A 7981-nucleotide genomic window follows, 5' to 3' on the forward strand; every position below is an offset into this window, starting at 1 on the left:
GAGTGACAGCTTGGCAACATCCACAGTTAGTAACGAGAGAGGGAGTTCTATTTCATTTAGGCTACGCCGTCTAGGCTTCGCCTTATGGGCTTGTCCCGTGCGCGCGTTTGCACGCCCTGAAAATTCCGTAGGCCTCCCTGTCAGCCGACAAGGAGACCATGGCAGAGGAGAGCAGGGCGATGTTGTTGACCGTCGCCGCGGATTGAGAGACACAAACGAACACCCTGTCCGTCAGGCCGACAATCTGCTTCTGGAGGCGGTCGGGGGGCAGCGGCTTTTCGGATGTTGCCAAGCTGTCCGATCGAGACTGGCCAATAGAGACGTGTCTTACATCTTTCGGCGTAGGTCCCGCCCACGAGATTCAGCTCAACAGCAAGCAAAGCTTTTGGATTCGCAAGCAAAACTTTAGGATTCGCAAACAAAGCTTTTTGATTCGCAAACAAAACTTTTGGATTCGCAAACAAAACTTTTGGATTTGCAAACAAAACTTTTGGGTTTGCAAACAAAACTTTTGGATTCCCATTAATATTTTTTTTATCACATTAATTTATCTTGCAATAAAAATTTTTTTGATTGCAGTGTCGATAGTTTTGCTCTCAAATCTATTTTTTGATTGCAGTGTGGAAAGTTTTGCTCTCAAACCTATTTTTTGATTGCAGTGTGGAAAGGAACACGGCCCAGGGCCGTGTTCCAATACCTGTACTGTCCGCACTTACTAGCCAAAATTTGAGTACGTTCCAATTCAGATCCGGCGAAAAGAAGTATACTTCAAGGACCCGGATGCCGTACTCAAAACGGGCTAATCGTGAAGTGTGGATCGAAGGACACTCCCCGTACTCAACGGCAGCCATCTTAGCTACGTAGCGGAAGAGGCGGAGCCAGGCTGAGCCAAAGTCGGCGCATTTTCCACATAGCCTGCATTAATAGAGTCATTTTGTAGTTTTTATAGTTTTTATAGCTGCTAGGCGTAAAGAGTTCACCGTTCAAAGCGGGATGTTTATTGCGGGGGAGGAGCCACGGCGGCAGTCGTGATCGTCATTTCCGATAAGTGCACCACAGAGTACTCGATTTGGAACAGCACTCACATCTAAAAAATTAGCGTACTCAAGTTAGTACTCAAGGATAGTGCAGATAGTGTACTTCCTTTAAGTATACTCATGGAAGTACGGGTATTGGAACACGGCACTGCACACCTGCATGGGAGGAAAAGTTTGTGAGAGAGAAGTTGAGAACAGAGGAAATCTTCCAGCAAACAATTAAAACAAAGAAAGACGCTCAGCTCATGATCAAAACACTGGAGCGCAACTGGTAGAGAAATGGACTGCCTTATTTAAATGAATATAAATATGTAAAATGTTGAAAAGGTATATTAAGGCATTGCATCAGTACTTAAGTTGGAGTATTAGCCCCTTTGTGCCTGATCAGTTGTTGCATATGTAATTAACTTGAGTTGCATTGCAAAATGATAGTTTGCAAATATCAGGCTTGATCTGAATGCTGACTGAAATTGTAAAGTAAAAGGCATCCTTATGTTTAAATGAAATCATACTTTGCTTGCTTATGTTTGAAACCTTTAATTATTTGATGTGCTTTTGCAGGAATATGTTGCTTATTTAACTGCAGAAGATGCAATGATTTGATTAGCAGTATCAAAAGTTATGTGTTTAGTCTAAAACATATTATTTGATAATAATGCAATGTCTCTTTTTTCTTGTGATTTATCTTTGAAGGTTTTCAACCTAACAACCTAACTACACTATGCTATATGCACTTCACTTCTAAATAAATAAGAAAAGGAAGAGAATTTGAGTTGTCCCTTGCGTCATTCCTAGTATTTGATCAAGCAGTTTTTCAAGTTCGGGCAAGAGCTGAGCACCAAAACTTAACATAACTTGACAGTAACCCTAACCCTAATCCTTACCACTACTACCCTAACCCTAACCACTACTACCCTAACCCTAACCAATACTACCCTAACCCTAACCACTACTAACCTAACCCTAAACCGTTTCAGTACCATTTCGGTACTTGCCCCTACCATCCTACGAAAAAAAGATTTGCGGGAGCGCAAACTGGGGGTCAAATATCGCCATGGAGGCAAGTGAAAGGAAGTTGAAAAACCCCTAAGTCGAATAAAGACGCACAAGGACACCCTTTGCGTCAGCAGTTAACGCCAAACGAGTTGATTTTTGACGAACTCGGAGTGAGACTGTATTGGTTAAATCTTTCCATCTTAATCAAGTACACAACTGTTACAGCCGTGGCTGTTACCCAGCATTTTTTTCGCTCTGTCTCCCCCTCATGATATTTGCGTGTCTGTGCGATGGATGTCCCCGACCTCAAACTATTCTCACCCTCTCTCCTGTCTATCCTCACCCTCTCTCCTCAACTAACAAAGGGCAAAGGCATGGCCAACAGCTGGGAAGACATTTCAGTAGACACATAAGACACACTTATACTAAGTATGGAACCATGCTGTAGTACAGTCGGCATTTGACCTTCTCGGAGTGAGACTTAGTTGACTCGGGTTGTGGTAGATCTGCGAGGTCATGTTCAATGTGCCTCATTCTGCCCATTTGAATGGGGTCAGAACAGTCTCATTAATAATGAATGCACACAGAAGGATTCACAATTGTATTTTGCGATTTATATATAAATTACTCTGTTCTCACAAATACATTTCAATGCACACAGAAATGGATATGGTATGTCAAATAAATCCATAAACAAAAATAAGTTTCACAAACACATTTCTGATCCACACACAAATGTGTCTAAATAAATGTAATATAAATCCATAAATATATGAATAAGAAAATTATTTGCAATTTTCCTCAAAGATGTATTTGGATGTTGTTACATTTATATACAAACTGTTAAACTTGTATTTTCATTTGTGAACTTGTTTGCATTTGTGTGTGAACTGGTCTGTATTTATATGTGGATATAGGAACTCTCTGTAGCCAATCAGATGCCTCCCTCGTCTTCAGCCAATCACATGACTGCAGTGACTGTGTTTTTAGATTGTCTGTGCCGTTAAAGTAGCGTTAATAATCGTTTACTACTTTAACGGCACCTACAATCCCAAAACCCAGTCGAAACTAGATGGAAAAAGTGTTCGAAACGTGACGCAGCTTTTACTTCTTCGTCACCTAGAGATTGTTATGTACGATCATTCAAAAAACCCATGTAATTTCCCATAGACCCATTTGACCGAGGGAACCGGTAGGCTCGGAGGCTTGACTTATTCTTCAGAGGTCGGGACTGCAGTCATGTGATTGGCTGAAAACGAGGGAGGCATCTGATTGGCTACAGAGAGTTCCTTGTTAAAAAAAAGGCATTTGTAAATCCAGCCACGTCAGGAGAGTCTCAAAAATCCACATATAAATACAGACCAGTTCACACACAAATGCAAACAAGTTCACAAATGAAAAGCGTCTTGTTAATTCAAGTTTAACAGTTTGTATATAACTGTAACAACATCCAAATACATTTTTGATGAATTTGCAAATATTTGCTTAATTCATATATTTATGGGTTTATCCTACATTAATTTACAACAAGACACATTTGTGTGTGGATCAGAAATGTGTTTGTGAAGGGGATTGTTAGGGATTTATTTTACATTTATACATACCGATATTCATTTGTGTGTGCATTGAAATGTCTTTGTGAGAGAGAGTAATTTATATCACAAATTACATTTCTGAATCCTTCTCTGTGCATTCATTATTTATGAGACAGTTCTTTCCCCTATACATTTGCAGGTGAACCCAGGAGACGAACGGAGGGTGAGGTCCATCATGGCGGTGATAATAACAGTGACATTTAGGATTTTTTTTATATATTTTTTTCTTCTATGTGTTCTTATTCTGAACTCGACTGAACTGAAGCCTGAGTCGTTCTGAGAAAAGGTGGGATGCATGCTTGTGAGATTGGATGAGGTATTCCAGCCACCCACTGTCGACTGGAAGGTGTTCATTTGTTATATACTGAAAGAATTGCGGATGGTGTCACTGGAGGTGACTCACTAAAGAACAACTGATCAACCGTAGATGGTGGTAGAGGCTCGCGGAGAACTCATGGCGAGAGAGTCCTTCAGGATTGCCGCAATACGATTGATTTGTTGTATTATATTGATAATCATTATGATCATTTTTACCATTATTTTACAATGTCTGTTACCATGTTCCACTCGGACTGCGAAAACCACTTTTCCCCTGGGATTTAATAACGTTTGAACTTGAAGAAGGCTTGTACTTTTACAAGTAGGAGCATAGCCAACCGTCAGCTTGGGAGAGAGTGAGAGATAGAGAGTGATTGAAAGAGACACAGAAAGAGAGAGAGATAAAAAACATACAATCCTCTGTCACCGTTTTCTCTTCCCAAAGGTAATTTATCTTGGAAATGAATGGCCTAGTAATAATGGGAATTATGCTTGTCACTGAATTCAAAGTATAAGGAATACTATGTTTGGCACTTTCTTTCTTCAGGTATAAAAGCTTTAGCTATTTCTGGTCTAATTAGTCATTTTTGACAAAGACAATTCCGTTGAAAGGCATTGCCGATGCTTTTAGGCTCTTTCAGTCTACATCTCACTTTACTTCAACCCAGAGAGCTTTGATATCCACAATTCTGCAACATCTTACAGAAAGAAGCCAAAGGAGGTGTCCATATTTTATTTGAATTTGTAGTCTGACTGAGTTCTCTCTCAAGCCAAATCAAGGCATATATAATCCGTGATTGAGTTGTGTGTGTTAATTTCCCTCCCAATGTCCATGTTCTTTGTGTGCTACTGAGATTGTGCGGATAGAGTTGTTTATTCTGAGTTTGTGTGTGATTGGTTGGATGATTGGATTTGATCCATGCAGAATGAGTGCCAGACGGCCACTAGGTCTACGGTTCAGCTGTGGACCGAAAACATGTTGTTACCACCTCCATCTCTTCGATGTCCTGTGTGTCATAGTTTAGTTGTCTTTCAGTTATTCGGTAGTTGGCAAATGTTTTTCAACAAACCAACCCTACACCCTAGCGAGGGAAGAAATGTTGGATGTGGCCATGGAGATAATGCTCTCCTTGGCACGTAGTGAAAATAGCGTGTTGTTGGATATACAACAGATATTTTCATATTCATTTTGGGTTCATCCACGGTTCCGTGCTTTCAGTCAGTCTTGGCGGACATCCAAGGGACACCCACTTGCTCCTGACTGCTTGCTTTTCACATAGGGACCATCAATAAACTACTCTGTTAATTTCCTCTGAAAAATGGCTTATGCTCAATAGCTTCCATGGCATGGGATGAAAAACCCCCCAAACCTATGCAGAACTGTTCTACTAGGTGGTACTAATTAGACACACTCAAGGATAATGTAATTGTTCCACCTACAATTATATTAGATTTTTTTGAAGAATCACATTACTTTCCCATAGAAAATGGCATTTTGCTCATTAGCTTCCATGGTATGGCACCAAAACACATCAAACCAATGCAGAACTGTTCTACTAGGTGGTACTAATTAAACACATCCAATGATAATATCATTTTCTGCACCCACAATTTTATTCGATTTTTTAAAGAATCACATTTATTTCCTATGTAAAATTTTATTTTTGTTCAATAGCTTCCATGGCATGCGACCCAAACACCTCAAACCAATGCAGAACTTTTATACTAGGTGGTAATAATTAAACACACCTGAGGATAATATAATTTGTTGCACCTATAAATCTATTTATATGTAATTTTTTTTTTTTACTTGAGTCATTTTCAATAGTTTCGGTATAAAGCAAACAAATATCGCTGACACCTTGACACGATACAAACTGTTTGCTTTCCCCATATTACACACACCAGGCCGTGCAGGGTGATTATCTACATGCTTTCCTGGGAGCCAAAAAACGAAAGTAGCATAATGGCTCCCACAGGGATAATTATTCCTATCTTACATAGCGTTATCGGAAATTTCTTTTTAGAAAGCATCAGACTTGAGCTGCCTCATGAAACCAGATTTGCAATGAAACTCAAACACTGTTTGCCGTTTTATTACTAGCAGTGCAGGCAGCCACCAACAACGATTGACCTGATTGATTGCCACCGATCAACAGTGCGGCACTATACCTCTATCGGCCACACTTCATGGGGCGTACTCAGGCCTTCTATGGAGAACATTTATATTTAACAATGTAGATATGTGAACGATTGTCTATAAACGTTAGGTTTGTGTCAGCTTTTTTTTCAGCTAAGAGCGGAATTGCTCCAAACAAAGATATGCGGCCCAATGCCGTTGATTTGGAAATTGATCAGATAACCCGTATTATTACAAATAAAGTGCTGTGTTTTAGCGGGATTATCTTGTTGCAGATTATCTACCTACCGTAGAAAAAAAGATAGAGGAAATAGCGAATTCTTTCTTATTCAATTGGCTTTGTACACACATTTATTGATGGAAAAAGAGTGAGTGAAAAAGAGAGAATAAAAAATATATATTTAACATATTCAAGATTCAAGATTCAAAGATTCAAGATTCAAAAAGCTTTATTGTCTAGTATGTTGCCATACTAGAAAATTGTCTTTTGACTGAAGGCTTGGAGGTGTGTGTGTGTGTGTGTGTGTGTGTGTGTGTGTGTGTGTGTGTGTGTGTGTGTGTGTGTGTGTGTGTGTGTGTGTGTGTGTGTGTGTGTGTGTGTGTGTGTGTGTGTGTGTGTGTGTGTGTGTGTGTGTGTGTGTGTGTGTGTGTGTGTGTTATTTGTGTGAGTTCTTTGAGGAATGAGTGTTCTGTGTGTGTATAGCTATGGGGATGAATGATTTTTTGTAGATAGCTTTCCTGGCCAAAGGCATTCTGAATCTTCTGCCAGAAGGAAGTAGATCAAAACAAGGATGGAGTGGGTGGGAGGGATCTAAGAGGATGGAGTTGGTCTTCCTTCCCACTGCCTGGATATACAGATCCTACAGATGCCCCTTTGCAGAATAACATTAAGTGTTGGTGATGATGAGTATGTTGGTAAAAAGTAAGGATGATATTTTTTTTTTACCCAAACTATATGCTTTTAGTGCCTCGCGATTTAAATTCACCCTTGAGTTGAAATCCGTGATAGGTTTTGAACCAACTTTCGGTTCACCAGAGGTGGCCTGTCTTACCGCTGAGCAATTCGACCCCCCAGACTGCAGCAGTGAGTTCCGGTTCATACCAGATACTCCTGGAAGGAACTCCACTGTATCACCATTTGAACTGATAATGGAACGTATTTACTGTGATGAAAGGCTTATTTTCTACTGAGAATCTTCAAGGATTCATAGCTCACCTAATTTTAAGTGAATGATGAATTATTGGGTTTTCGTCATTCAATCTTATTGCATTACGTCTGTGTGAATAAGACAAATTCAAGGTCTGTTTGCTGAGCTTTGCCAATCGGTTATTGCTAAAAAAAAAAAATATTTTATAGAAGCTGACATTTTCTCCAATAACATTTTCTGGGAATGGGAGGAGGAGAGAGGCGCCATCTTGTGGTGGATATGTTTTTTTGACACGCACAAACACGCACACGCTGACGCAAATATCTCCGCAAGTAGGTTTTCACAACAACGAAAGTTTGACTTTATTAGAAATACAAGTGTTGCTTCATCGTTGGGTACACATACCCAGTGTTCTGTTCAGTGGCTATTTGAAAGATAAGAGTCAGGGCATTGCTCTCTCCCTCTCAATCCCCATCTAGTTCTCCCTCCCACAAACACACTCTTTATAACCATTGATTTTCTTTCTTTCTGTCTCTCCCATTCTCTTGCTCTTGCTCTCTCTCTCTCTCTCTCTCTCTCTCTCTCTCTCTCTCTCTCTCTCTCTCTCTCTCTCTCTCTCTCTCTCTCTCTCTCTCACACCAATCTCCTCTCTTCCCCTCTCTTCTCTTTCTCTCTCTACTCCCTCCACCCGTTTTCCCCTCTTCTGTCCTCCTCCTCTCTCTCCCCTCCACTCTCTACCCCAGAGAG

At 40.3% G+C, this 7981-nt stretch overlaps 1 protein-coding gene across 1 annotated transcript in view; it reads right to left on the bottom strand.

Annotated features, from left to right (window-relative positions):
• Window positions 1-7567: 7567 nt before the first annotated feature.
• serping1 (serpin peptidase inhibitor, clade G (C1 inhibitor), member 1) overlaps window positions 7568-7981 on the bottom strand; it is a 52002-nt gene continuing 51588 nt past the window's right edge. The window contains exon 10 of the mRNA XM_060047263.1: window positions 7568-7981. This exon is cut by the window's right edge and continues 351 nt beyond it. The gene's annotated coding sequence lies outside the window, so the exon portion shown is untranslated.

Source organism: Gadus macrocephalus, chromosome 3, assembly GCF_031168955.1.
Source record: "Gadus macrocephalus chromosome 3, ASM3116895v1".
Lineage (NCBI taxonomy): Eukaryota > Metazoa > Chordata > Actinopteri > Gadiformes > Gadidae > Gadus > Gadus macrocephalus.